The sequence below is a fragment of the Rhinichthys klamathensis genome, unplaced genomic scaffold (assembly GCF_029890125.1).
Source record: "Rhinichthys klamathensis goyatoka isolate OS25496 unplaced genomic scaffold, OSU_Roscu_1.1 h1tg000342l_1, whole genome shotgun sequence".
In the NCBI taxonomy this organism is placed as follows: Eukaryota; Metazoa; Chordata; class Actinopteri; order Cypriniformes; family Leuciscidae; genus Rhinichthys; species Rhinichthys klamathensis.
In genome coordinates, this window is record NW_026606856.1 from 84931 (window position 1) to 100230 (window position 15300).

Genomic DNA, 15300 nt, shown 5'->3' on the forward strand with positions numbered 1-15300 from the left:
TTTTTAGCCTGGGAAAACCCAGACAACTTCCGGCAAATTTAGATTTGCTCTGAAAGTTAGTCTGGCAAAGAGCTCATTCAAGCCCATTTCCAATCCGCCGAAATCGCGGCACCAATCAGAAACGTTGGGGCGGGCTTTACACGATGACGACAGCGCTGGGATTTTGAAGCAGATTTTGTAGCCTACATTACAAAGATGGATGCCGCCGTCGAACATCACTCGTTCCAATCAGCTATCGCGTCTGTTTTAAGCGATTTGAACGTTTCCTTTTAGTTAAAAACCGAGCAAAGAACAACACTCGGAGATGTGTCTCCGCCGCTCTGCATACGTCATCTCCTTCATCGCTCTGATTGGGTTTAGGTCTATCCGCGACGTCCGTTGGTGACGCCCCTCTGGAAATGATTTGTCTATGACGCTTTGCCAGACCATAACTCAGTTAAAACTGACAATGGTCTGGTTTTAACCAGGCTAGATCATTTTAGGTTTCTATTGCATTTTAGATTAGCTAAATATTTTCGCAGCAGACAAGGTTCTTTATTGGAGTCTATGGTTCCAACTTCCATGAAGAACATTTAACATTTAATTCCATTAAACAAAAGGTTTCTTCATTGGTTCTTTAGTTCACTGAAAGGTTCTTCGGGAACCAAAAGTCATTATTCTATGCAAGGCATCGCTGTGAAACCCCCTTTTTTTGGAGCTTTATTTTTAAGAGCAGCCTAGAATACAGCGCACTATGAAAATGTTTTGTCAAATAATCTGGTTTAATAAGCGTAAAATAGCAAATAAGTAAGGAATTATTGACGACGGGACGGGCCGTTGAATTATTCACCCGTAGAATCGGGGTGTGCATTATTTTCCAATGATTCAACAGGACCGGAGTCAATTATTCAGCTTATACTACGGTTACCATACCTCAAAACATTGTTCAGACGATGTATTTCAAGACATTTTTTAATTTTATTTTTTATTTAAAACGCTCTTGTGTGTATGACTAATTTCTTACGCATCTCATCCCACGCCTCCGTTGCTAATTTGTTGCTAATTACAAAATGTCATTTTAGAGCTTGTAACGTAAGCAGAGTCATGCATTAATGCAGTTATTAGAGAGAGAGAGAGAGAGAGAGAGAGAGAGAGAGAGAGAGAGAGAGAGAGAGAGAGAGATTAAGTGTGTGTGTGAATCACCTGAGTCTGTGTGTCTTTGAATAGTGTTCATCAGCAGCGTCTCTAATAGTGAAACTGTAAGTTGATCTGCTTCAAGAACAGCGCCGTTATTCCCTCGCTAGTGAGAAATTTCATGTAGCTTTTAAGTTGCTAAACTATTTTACTGATAAACTCATCAGAGCGGCGCTGACGACTGGTTTCGTGCGAGTGTGTGTCCGTACTGTGTGTGTGTGTGTGTGTGTGTGTGTGTGTGTGCGTTTGATTGTGAGAGAGAGAGAGTAGCCATGTACTTTAACTACTAAATGCATAATACGTAATAAAATGTAATTTTGTGTTAAAAAACATGAATAATTTGTTTTTATCCTATTGTTTACTATATGCATCTGCTTGGTCAGTGTCGTTGTGGGTTTTTTGCTATTTTGCTGTAAAACCTCTGAAATAACTGAAATCATTTGGTGTAGTGATATGGAACTGTAATGTGGTCAAAACCTGCCGGAACTACTTTAGCCATGCGTTTCCCTGAAAATAACTGCACCTTAGACTGTTCGTCAGCCAATCAGATTCAAGCATTCAACAGCCCTGTAGTATAATATGACTTAACTGACCTGAATAACATGCCAAACAAAGTCAGTTTAAAAGAAACGGTCACATTAGGAAAATTCTGACGAAAATTTGCTAAAAGGGTCAATTGTCCATTGTCAATATTATAGTGACATATAAAGCACCGCTCACACAAAAGTCACCAATTTGAGGGAAATCTGCATACGAAACTTACGCCCTCATGACAATCCCGATAGCGTGGATTCCTATCGAAATGACTATATTTCGCACTTTAAGGGTCGAACAGGTAGAAATAGATCCGTCAGTTAACTGTATGACTTTACTTTTAGTGTTTATTGACATAACAGATATTTATCAGCAACGTTTCAACCACAAAACATGAAGATTAGACGTTAGACGCGGTGTTTGTTTAGGAAACTGGAGTGCTTTCTGTCACGATCGGAAGCCTATTGGAGAATACATTTGACAACAAGTCATTTTTTTGTTTACATATGATATGACAAGAATGACAAAAACATTTTTTGATGGTTGACGTTTGGTTAACTGTGCAGGCGTTGGCAAAACAAACCTTGACTAATCACGCCCCAAATTTGGCTTAGGCCTATATATAAATTACATTATAATATCCTTTAAAATGTTGACCCTCTGAAAGTCGTTGTATAATTTAGATACATTGGGAATTGCTCTTAGAGCCATGAACAGAAGTATATCACCCGTGAAAAACATAATGAGGTTAATGGAGTCCATATTTAGAGTGAGCTGAGTTTATGATCAGAGAAGCATTAACTCACTGAACCCTCAGATCTGAGAGGACTTTTACCTGAAGAACATCTCAAATGAGTCACCACATCAACAGACATCTAACATTGCTTGAGAGAAAACTGTAAAATTGCTTATTAATATCGGTTGCACTTACAGAAATTAGGATTTTTAGCTCCGGTGTGGATCTGAGACTCTATAAATTCCCCGTCTCTCTGTTGCAGTGGAGAGAAATGCTGACTCAAGGCCTGTAAACTTTAATCCTGGCATAGGTATCCACCACACACACACACACACACACACTCTTACACACACACTCTCTCTCTCTCTCTCTCTCTCTCTCTCTCTCTCTCTCTCTCTCTCTCTCTCTCTCTCTCTCTCTCTCTCTCTCTCTCTCTCTCTCTCTCTCTCTCTCACATACACACACAATAATGCAACAATCAATATTTCAAAGTCACATGGTTGAGAAGCGAGTGGTGTTTAATTATCACAGAAATAAATATGGTTATTTTGGATTTTTTTTTATCATATTTTATGCATAAATGTCTTTAGGTTAATTCATCACAATGGAAATAGAAGGATAAGTCAAAGCACATTGCGTTGTGCTAAAACATGTAAACATAATATCCTCCTGAGTCCTGGGCTATCTGATCATGAACTGCATTTCCCATTGCCTGGACTTGTGTTTGATTACTTACACCTGTTTCTCATTATCTTGTCCATACCTGCCTATTTAAGCCCTGTGTTTGCACTCATTCTTAAGTCTTGTAAGTGTCCACTGCATTTCTGAGCGCTCTCACTCTGGTTTTTGCCTGGCTTTCCTGTTTGCTTGTGTTTTCTGCCCTGTGTTTTGACTTATTGCATGTTTTATGGATTGATTACCCTAATAAAAGCTGCTAGCCATGCGTTTGGATCCTCAACCCGTGTTTCACAGCAATTTGTGACATATACAGTCACATTATTCAGTTGAATAATTTAAATATTGAATATTGCAATGCAATGTGCTTGGAAGTAGCATTCATCCGAAAATTGAATGACAAATTAGCAGATTAAAGTAGATACTCCATGCATGCAGAACATTCACACACACATGCACAGTACAGGCTACATGCTGCGTACCGTATGAGAGGTATTAATATGCCATCGCAAACAAACCAATTGACAAACAGAAATGAGTTAATATTCCAAGTTACCAACATTTATCACAAAAAAAAAAAAAACATGAGTGTTATCTGGTTTATTTCAGTTTATTGTCACCATTTACATGAACATTAGAGAGCTGCACGGCGATAAAACGGCCATAAACACCACGTTCAGCTCCAGTTACCACAAAAAAATATATTCAGAACTAATTTGTCTTCATTTTGAGTCTTGGAATAATTCTGCTGTTTAACCTGACCCGTCATAAAGTAGCATTACGTGCCAGAGGAAGCTTTATTCAGTCCCAGGACACAGTCTCTCTCTCAATGTGAGTGTTTATTTCAGTTAAAGACAGTGATTTAGCTGGCCGCCGTTTAATCACCAGCTCATGCATTAATTAATCTGTTAATGGACGTCATTAATCTCTCTCTGGGGCTTTCAACATCTGTTTATTTACATACCCGTCTGGATCAGATCTCGCCTCTTCTAAACAGAAGAGAATAAGGCCAATGTGTGTCTAATGGAGCTCTTATCTTGTTTTGTCTCAGATGTTTCTCCTAAAAATAAAAACAAAATGAGTCAGAAGGGTCATACAGCAAGAGTATAGAGCGATAAGATGAATGTGAATAGCAGTTCAGATCAGAAAAGTGTTTGAGTTCGTATTGAGATCTCCAAAGTTTGAGGAATCAGTTTGAGAAATAACTGAGATCTGTTATCTAAAGGAGACACATGTGAGTTTGGGTTCTTCTCTATATCAGTGTTTCTGAACTCCTGAAACGCCTCCATTGTAGTCTTGAGTTTTCTCCGGGAACGAACACGTCACAACATTCCTCATTTAAATAATTAATATGCAGAATAAAGGGGCGGGGCCTGGTTGAGTTAGTTAGTAGTGTGTTGAAACTGATGTATATGAAAAGGGGCGGGACATTTCCCAAACACACTCAAAGCGCTCGACCAATCACAACACACTGATCCAGCCGACCAATCAGAGCACAGTGTGCTTTTCAGAAGGAGGAGCTTCATAGAGACAGGAACTAAACAGAGCGTTACTGACAGACTGGGAAGAGAGGAGCCGCAACAATGGAGAATATGAGGAAAATAATCAACATTCAAGCAGGAAAACCTATAGATATCTATAATAAAGGCTAGATGTGTTACGGCGGAGTCTCTATCGTCATCACCGGCGGCCATCTTGTCACAGGCAAGCTTTCTGGCGGGCTCTGTGGAGCCTGATGTAAGATGAGTGATCAGCACGAACACAAATACTCTTATCTCGTTGAAATCTTGACGGATTTACAAACGGTTTGGTTTCTTACAAACGTTATTAACGTGGCTATAATTCTGGATGATTATTTATTTACACACTTATTATTCATAAGTATGCAGTGTCATAACTACATCTCTGATGTTTATAACAAACCAAACCGTTTGAAAATCGGTAGAAAATTGAGCAAGTTATGGTTATTTAAAAAGTACATGCACCATTAAAACACAATGTTACGAGTGAGCGAGCTGCCTGTGACAAGATGGCCGCCAGGTGCGGACGTCCACCTCCATTGGCTAGCAGCGCGGACGAGACATCTAGCCTTTATTATGGATATCTAAGGTTATAACAACCATGACCTGAGTCTACCTGCACAGTTTCGATGGGAAAACCTGTTCTAGTAGAGCCCAAAAACAAGACTCAAGGGCATAATATGGACTCTTTGAGACATATCTCCTTATATATAACCTTTTTGGCATAAAGAGTTCTTTAAAACTGAGCCATGAACCCATAGGGTGTACAGAAACACACTAATCCTTGTTTTCTGACATTGCTGGAGCTGCGGAGTTCTTCATCGCAGCAGAAAACACTCATAAAGGTGATGAATGAAGCTGACACACACAGCCCTCTGCTTCACAGTCAATGAAAAGCAATGTCTTTAAGCGCAGCGGCAACGGTCCAGATAAGAGAGATGCACACGGTGCAAGACAGATCTTTACTTACATTCTCCTGTATATTTGACGGACAGGTTTGACGGTGTAAATTCAATAGAAACTTTTCTCAGATATTACAAATAGAGGTATAAAAACTTAAAAAATGGCCAACATGAAGTCAAATTTTACATCCTTACTGGGACGTATTTACGGGTAAAATAAGAAATGCAAGAGGAATATATTTAATGGATCATGAGAAGCAAGTGTTGAAGAATGGAGATTAATGATTACAACTTTGCAAACAAAGTGCCTAACTATAGTTATTTAGCAGTTGAATAACATTATCGGTAACAGTTTACAAGGAGGATCCATTTGTTAACATTAGGTATGAACTAACAATGAAAAACAATTCTAAAGCATTTATTAACTTAAACTTAATGATTTACTAATATATCTTTAAAATCAAAAGTTGTGTCTGTTAATATTATTAATATTTTTATTAACTAACATTAGAAAAGATTAATAAATAGGCTAACAAATGTATTGCTCTCTGTTATTTAATGTAAGTTCATGCATTTTGATTACAAAACTATTTTTTCTTTGCAATAATGATGCATCGTTCAGAATGACACTTGGATTATGCATTAAGAAAGTAAATTGGGTTAATGTGGATTTCATGTTTATTTAAATTTACATTAATTCCTTTAGCAAATGCTTTTACCCAAAGCCGCAAATGTGGAACATCACGAGCAATTTGTCAAAGAGCCAACAATCCGTAGAAGTGAGATTTCAGATTTGGTTTTCTTTTTTTTTACTAAACTGGTATATGAGCTCATTTGCAAACCCATTCAATATATTTTTTTCTTTCTAAACATGCAAAAAGTTTTCTATTAGGCGTATAGGGGGAGGTCTAAAGTTCTTCAAAGAGTATTAAAGCAAATGTGTGCGATTATCCGCTTTGCCCCAAAAGTGTCAGTATGCTGATGCTCAGTTGGATCACACTGAGAGTTTTCTGTATATGAATGTAATCTGTGACTAAACAGAACAGGCAGAAATCAGAATAATCCACACAGCCATAATCACACCGAGAGGAATCCAGAGTGACTCATGATGCGCTTTCACCTTCTCTAGGTGGGTTTCGGTGACTTTTCCAAATGCCAACATCTCCCAGAATCCCAAAACGACCTGTCAATGATCTACAGAGAGAGAGAGAGAGAGACACAAATTAAATTTAAAATGCTAAATGAATAAAACTGAAAATCACAAGCCAGTTGTAAATCAAAGTATGCCCCTTATGGAAATGTGTGGGACTTCTGGTTCATCAGCCGCTGTAGAGTATGGAGGACCAAACCTATACAAATTTAAAATGAATAATAAAAAATAAAAAATACGCGAAGAAATGTAAGAAAACAAAAATAAATGACTTTCCCTATTGATGTATAATTATATATTTTCCCACATGTATTTATTTTTTCATTTATTTATTTCCACTTTTATTTATGTATATATGCATTTACGTCTACATTTATTTATTTATAAATGTATTTAACTATTCATTTATTTATTTATACATTTATTGCTCTGTATGCAAATGAGGGGGGCGTGTTTTACCTCAGACATAGCAATCGAGCTCAGAGTGGCAGTGCTGAAGCTTTGAAGCCACAGTGACACCTTGTGGTGTGACCAGAGCCGGCTCTCCCTATAAGCGAACTAAACAGCTGCTTAGGGCCCCGCCGCCACTAGGGGCCCACCTAACTACAGATGGTAGTCGCCGGTGTTGTGCCGAATTTCGACTCCCTGCCAAATTATTACCCCCCTCGTTGAAATCAGTACCTGATTGCCTAATCCTAACCCCACCCCTAATCCTAACCCCTCCCCCACAACTAATCCTTAACCTACCATACTAGGGGGGTAATAATTTGGCGGGGTGTCGCCGCTCAAAGTGTGGGGCGCGCCCCACTGGTGCGGAATAGAGACGTGACAGGTGGGGCGTGCCAATGGGAGGAAAATTTTCTTTTTATGCCTTTATATCTTTATTCGTTCATGGCGAGTCCGCATCGTCAATTTCATATTTGCAGCGACGCAGAAAATACCAGTTTATTAATAAACAATTAAATGTCTCCTTGCTATTTTTTACACATTCATAATCATTAGCCTATTTTTGCCGGTTCGTGCGCTTGAGTGCGGCTTTATAACACTCGTGTATAGCCTATTTAAGTTATTAAATCAATATAAAGGGGCAATTTGTCCACTAATGGCTTAAATAAACAACTACAAGTCGACTAGAAAAAAAAACTTTAGTCGGAGCTCGGAGGCAGCCCTTGTTCCCCATATTTTCGAACCAGCAGGGTTGAGTGCGCGACCCTGAGCTGAATGAGCGAGCCGAGGAATATTCAGAAATGCGCTCTCCTCTCACATGCTCTGATCGGAACAAAGGAATATTAAAATAATTAATCATTAGTTTATATCTCATACACTGCCCATCATTTTAATCCCATATCACTGTGGATAGATGAATCTAAATCACTTTAGAAGGAAGCAAAGAAATTACTGGTCCAACTTCTCCCTCTTTTTAAAGTGTGGAAAAGGGAAGTTCAAAGATCGAGACTCCAGCAACACCTGTAGTAGTCTATATGCAACAACTTTATTGAAGATTTGTTAGATTGGGGTTAGATTGTGGTTTGGTTTGCGGTGGCAATACTCCATTATTTACTGCAAGGCAGGACCCCAAAAATGTTCTGCTTAGGGCCCCCAGATTTACAGAGCCGGCCCTGGGTGTGACCAAACACTACGCAAGAGGTTTGTGGACATGACTTTACAGGTGTCACAGGAAATAAATGACTTAGAGATGGGCAATACTGACAAAATCTTATATCTTAGTTTTTTTTACATTTCTTCGCGTATTTATTTATTTATTTTTAATTTTTATAGGTTTGGTCCTCCATAGTAGAAAACTAGAAGAATAACAGAGTTCAGAAACAGTAAAAACCAGGGTTATTATTACTGTTAAAGGAGCTGAATATAGAATTCAGAAACCCTTGTTATAGCGACACCGGTGGCCGTTAAGTGAACTGCAGCAGCACTCGTGCTCGTGGACTGAACGTGATTCAATTGTTCTTTGCTTAGAAGTGAAAAGTTAGAACTACTTTGCAGCGATAATCGAACATACCAGCCATATAGCAAACTTTTCCGGAAAGTTCAAGCGGTTTTCGAAACTCCCAAAACGAACTTCGATCGTTCAATTTTGTTCTAAATGACGTCACATCAGTTCGTTCTTTCATTTCACTTGAAGTTTATCGGGGCCTTTACACTGTTATGATAGTATATTTGAGACTATAGTTTAAATCTCTTATCTTTGCATGACACATTGACGTTACAGTCGTTGAACGAGAGGTTCTCGGGAGCGCGCGTAAACGTCACGTCCTTTGGATTTACCCGGATAAATCAGTACTTCACATAAAAATCAGTCAGGCTTTCATAAACAACCAAGTCTCGATTTTTTTTATTAAGTTTTGCTACCAGCTGTTCAAACATTGGAAAATTTAATAAATAAATAAAAAAAAGATTAATACCATAAATGATATCATAAAGCCACTTTAGCCAGCATAACTTTAACTAAAACTATTAAAAACATTTCTGTTGATTGAAGTGAAGCAGAAATAAAATATTAGTTGATAAATGTAAACTAAACGAAATTTTAAAAATACACCGAAATAAGTTTAAGTTAAAGCACTAAAATTATTAACTGAAATAAAAATACATTAATCCTGAATCGCATTATAAAAAAAAAATTAATAAACTAAAATGAACATCAAAACTAAAAAATATAAATTTTAATAAATATCGGCTGTAATAAAAACTAAAATAATAGGCTAACTAAACACAATCTTTATAATTACGACAATACATTCAAATGTGAAAACTATTATCAGCAGCATACGGACTGTGTTTGTTCTGCTAAAATAACGAAGTGAATAACACACGCAAATGGCTCACATTAAAAACAAGGTGGATATTAAGCAACGAATTAACGAACTCTGTAGAACTGACTTTAAATGCTGAGCTACATTTGAACGTTTCGGATAAATATGCGAGTGGTGTTCACCTGTGCAAAAGTCACCGCCACAAATCTGGTGTTGTTGTTGCTTTTCTAAAGAACCATAGAAAAGGTTTTCCTATAACATCAAGCTGTCAAACTGTTACGCTTAAGAACGCTGTGCTTCTTTCTTTGGCCAAACACTACGAGTCTAAAGGCCTTTAGAGCTCATTGTGCTAATTGGCTCGTCAGACGGAAGGCAGTAATTATGCGTTCAGAGCAGATGTAAGGCACAAGAGCTTCTGTCTGGAGGGTTCTGACAGCGTTCTGTCAAAGCAGACCATAATTCTCTCTGAGGCCGAGGGTTCCCATGCCAACGGCCCTCGACTGGGCCGCCCTGAACTGCAGCATCTGTGTGCAAATGAAGCATCGCTGGTGACATTACCACTTCTGTGTGTGTGCATGTGTGTTGTGATGATGAGGTGAAAGGTGTGTGTGAGTAGGTGGACAGATGGATGTATGCGTGTGTGTGCATGCATTTTGATTCTCATGCTTTCTTTTTGCAAAAAAATTCACCAATTTTGAGGAAGACATTTTTTTACATTTTAATGCGACGTATTTCCAAGAAAAATTGTACACACTCTAAACAATGCTGGGTTGTTTTAACCCAAATTTGGGTCAAATATGGACAAACCCAAATGTTGGGTTAAAAGTATCATTTAACATTTTAACCCAACTTCAACTTTCACTTTCAACTGTACATTTTTTAATTACATTTTTAACCCAACATTTGGGTTTGTTGCTAACACTTACGGCAAGATACTATTTCAGTCTTTCTACTTTAAAATTTCATGTTTAATAATAAAACATGTTACTTGCCATTCCTTTAACAATTTGTGAAATGTACTAGCAATTTCTAAGTGAAAAAAAAGTTTCAAAGTCAATTTTACACCAATTTTCCTTTTCAGTGTCATCTCAGACGTTTCTACTAAAAGTGAAATAAAAACAGACACAAAATATAGCTGTCAATCAGTAATTAGGGGTCAAGCACAACAAAGTCCTGATAAGTCATGCCATCATGGCTGGGAGCTTCAGAGCAACTGCAACAATGAGCAATTTAAGACATATAAGATGATTCAGGCAAAATGGCTGAAAAATCATAAATACTGTCAATAGTAATACGGTTTAATAGTTTATCACTTTTGACCAATAGGTGGCGCTGTGACCAAATTGATGTGGTGTTGTCAGAGTTAGGTGGCAATGACAAATGCAAAGTTTGGTATCATTATTTCAAAGCATTGCAGAGATTGAGTCATTTTGGCATCATGCAATCAAATTCGTTGATGCGCTATACGAAAACGATTTCGTCTATTGACACGAAATCCATATCTTTTTTCCGGAATGGTCGAAGATATTCTGACTCGAATTTGGTGAAAATCGGACAAACGGTCTACGAGAAGTTTTAAAAAGTAGGTTTGTAAAGAAAATCAAAATGGCGGACAGGAAGTTCGAACGACTATATCCGGCATAGCAATCTATTAAGAGCATTACAATATGCTAATTTAATCAAAAGTTATTAGCGTTTTTGGAATTTTCTTTAAAACTTTTGACCACAAGGTGGCGCTGTACCTTCAGGGCACGGTGCCAAAGACACATACCAAGTTTTGTAATGATATGCCAATGCGTTCTTAGAATATAGCATTTTACGTCAAATATCAAAATGGCCGATGCTCCAAATTGCTGATATGGGTTTTGTGATTTTTGGCTAAACCATTATGAAGTTATAAGCAAACATTTTAATTGTTCATGTCTTCTGACCACTAGGTGGCACTATGCCGAAACTGTGCAGGTAGACCCAGGTCATGGTTGTTATAACCATAGATATCCATAATAAAGGCTAGATGTCTCGTCCGCGCTGCTAGCCAATGGAGGTGGACGTCCACACCTGGCGGCCATCTTGTCACAGGCAGCTCGCTCACTCGTAACATTGTGTTTTAATGGTGCATGCACTTTTTAAATAACCATAACTTGCTCAATTTTCTACCGATTTTCAAACGGTTTGGTTTGTTATAAACGTCAGAGATGTAGTTATGACACTGCATACTTATGAATAATAAGTGTATAAATAAATAATCATCCAGAATTATAGCCACGTTAATAACGTTTGTAAGAAACCAAACCATTTGTAAATCCGTCAAGATTTCAATGAGATAAGAGTATTTGTGTTCGTGCTGATCACTCATCTTACATCAGGCACCACAGAGCCCGCCAGAAAGCTTGCCTGTGACAAGATGGCCGCCGGTGATGACGATAGAGACTCCGCCGTAAGACATCTAGCCTTTATTATGGATATCTATGGTTATTATAACACACACCAAGTTTGGTCTGAATACACTGAAAGTGATGCGGAGATATTCCCTCAGCACCATTTTGGCGTGCTCTTCATTGAATTTGTTCACATGTTCACGGTATCTGAAGATGATCTGGATCAATTTCCATGAAAATCTGAGCAACGGCCTAGGAGGAGTTTGGAAAAAGTAGGTTTTTCAGAAAATTCAAAACTGCGGAAAAATTATCATGACACAAATGCATTCGAATCATCTTGAGCCAAGGAAATTTTTTATTTTTTTCATCCCCTACGGTTAAAATTTTATTAGCATAAACGTAAGTGCAAATTTGGAAGGTAGGTGGCGCTAGAGAGTTTGAGTTAGAAACTCCAAATTTGCTGTGGTTAACGTTCAGACTGTCCTCTATCTGTGTGCCAAATTTCATAACTTTCCCGCAAGCGTTTCTAAGGGCTGCCATAGGCTTCAAGAGTGGAAGAGGAAGAATAATAGTAACGTCAACGGACACAATAAGTGCCTAAACTACACAGCTTCAGTGCTTGGCTCCTAATGAGTCAACAGTCGTCATCCAGTAAGAGTATAAGGCTATAACTGTTACCTAAAACTATTAAAAATAGTTTTCAATAATTGAAAATAAAGCTAAAAATGACTAAAATACAAATATCAGATGAAAAACGTACCTTGGGAACTAACTGAAATAAGTAAGTTTAAGATGAAGTACTAAAATGAAATGAGCTAATGGTAAAATAACACACCCCTGTGTGGAAATGACATTTGTTACCATTCCAGAGCAAATAGCAGTATTGTATGATGAATGCCGTCTGGACGGCTGTTGGGTTTGTACCTCTTTCGCTCATGTGGTCGGAAAGGAAAACTGGAGTTAGTTGCTGACGCTGCTACATAACCTCTGGCCGATGAAAAGAGCCAGCGCTGCAGATTTAATGACCAGAATAAAGACAGATGTGAATGATCTGATGCATACGAGTCTGAAGGAGCCATGCGCGTTTGAATCTTTCACTGGTGGAGAAATAAACCGAATGAAAAAGGCTTTTGTCTGACATTGGAGAGATGTGATGAATGGCTGGTGGGAAATAACCTGCCGTGAAAATATATCCTGTAAATATATATCATTCTCAGGGCATTTAAAATGGGATAAACCTGTCACAGAACAATGATGTCACATTTAGGTCCAGATGACAATGACAAAGAGTTCAAAAGGTTCTACAGAAGAAAAGATTTATTAAATAAAACAAACTCAGGTAATCCACAGGTACGAGGAAAGCAACTAAATATAACACCAATAATAACAACTGAACTGAGAACAAAGAGGAACTGAAATACACAGTGATGATGACTGAATGAATGTCCATGAAAATGAAAAAAGTGACTTTAAATGTTACATTTCTATTTCAAAAAATGGTGAAGCAGCTCATATTTTCAACATTGATAATAATCATAAATGTTTCTTGAGCATCAGATCCTCATATTAGAGTGATTTCTGAAGGATCATGTGACACTGAAGACTGGAGTAATGATGCTGAAAATACAGCTTTGATCACAGGAATAAATTACACTTTACTATATATTCACATAGAAAACAGCTATTTTAACTTGTAATAATATTTAGCAATTTTACGTATTTTACTGTATTTTTGATCAAATAAATGCAGCCTTGGTGAGCAGAAGAGACTCATTTCAAAAACATTAAAAATGTACAACTTTTAAAGAGTAATGTGCAGTAGCTGCGGTTGTTGACCAATCAGACAACAGGATTGGTTTTATAACGCTGAATATACTGATATATCAGTCATGCATACACATGATTTTTCTTTGTCTAACATATTGCATATGCCAACAAACCATCATCTTTAGTGCTTCTTCATTTTTATGCTTCTTTTAAAGTATTCCGCTGCGACTAACCTAAACCCAAAACCCTAAGAGAAAATTCATATTCACTTTTGAGGACGTCCCCAAAGGGAGGTTTTTGTCAGGTTTAGTTAACTTCTTGGAACGATTTTGTCTCCAAAGTACAGATGAGTGCAAATCCTCACACAGATCAAGCTACTCGTTCTTGCCGTGTAGCTTTAAACATTGATGCACAGTGGATTTTAAGCGGAATAAGGCTTTGAAATGAACAGATGTGGGTTTATTTCAGCGTAAAGTGGCTCCTGCTGTCACTCTCCTGATATCTGCGGCCCAGTTTGGGAAGAGGACTAATTTCTATGTAACTACACCGCTGATGATGATGGTAATTGCCAGAGAGATGAAGAGAGGTCATGTGACCGAGGGGCCCAGCTGCTATAGTGAGGGAGCTTGAATTGAAAGCGACCCCCATCAGCGCGACTCACGAGCAGAATACTAAACACTTCAGCACTTCACAACTGAGCATGAGGGGTTTCTCATTGTTAGGGTGGGTGGGTAACAGGACTCGCACATCCCATAAACCTGAAACACACTGACCTATCATATGACACACTCAAAACAATCATTTATTTTAATTGCATATAAAAGTTTCATCTGTTTGGGTTACATAGTTGAACTAATAACCTTTATGCAATGCATATTTTGAATACATATATGAAACAAGTCAGATTTCGGCACTCAAAAATATTACCTATTTGATTTAAATAATCATTTTCAAATTGCATTTTTTCAACAAAAAAAATGATTAACATTGTTTAAATATGGCTAGCTGTGGAACAAGCAATGCTCAGTTAGTTAAAGGTGCATTGCGCAACTTTTCATGTTAAAAATACCTGTTTTTCTATCCTATACATGCTGAAAGAACTGCCTGATGGGCTGAATGAGCCCTTCTCTGCGCACTGCGATTGCCTCTATAATTCTGTACAGTAAAATATATAAGAGGGATTCGGGCTCGAATTTGAGACTGGGCGTGACGTCACGCGCGTTCACGCTCACCAGGCTATGTCTCGCAGGTTTGTGTATTCGCCGGCGCCGCCATTCTCCGCATCAGCGAAGACAACTCGTGCGTCAAAGGTAGAAGATGGATTCAAAGAGACCGGCTTGTAGTCCATTCTAAACCCCAACGCAAACTCCACGTAAAGTAAAGAAAAGAAAAATTTTACCTAGTGCCACCAAAAGGTCCAAATTGTAGTCAGACAGGCGTCGGAGTAAGACGAGAGTCAACCTCGGGAAGGCATTCAACAAATGGAGAGATCTCCGGTCTGCTCTTGGCCTCAAACGGGATCCTCAGTTGGCTTTTTTCTTGATAAAACGGTAAGATAGAGCCCAGTCTCTAATGTTTGATACGGCCAATCTATGTATGACAACAAATGACGATGCGTAAAATTTGTAATGCTTTAGCGTAAGCTTGATACATGTACAATCAGAATTGGTTGCAGTTTCGCTTGTCGCCAGAGG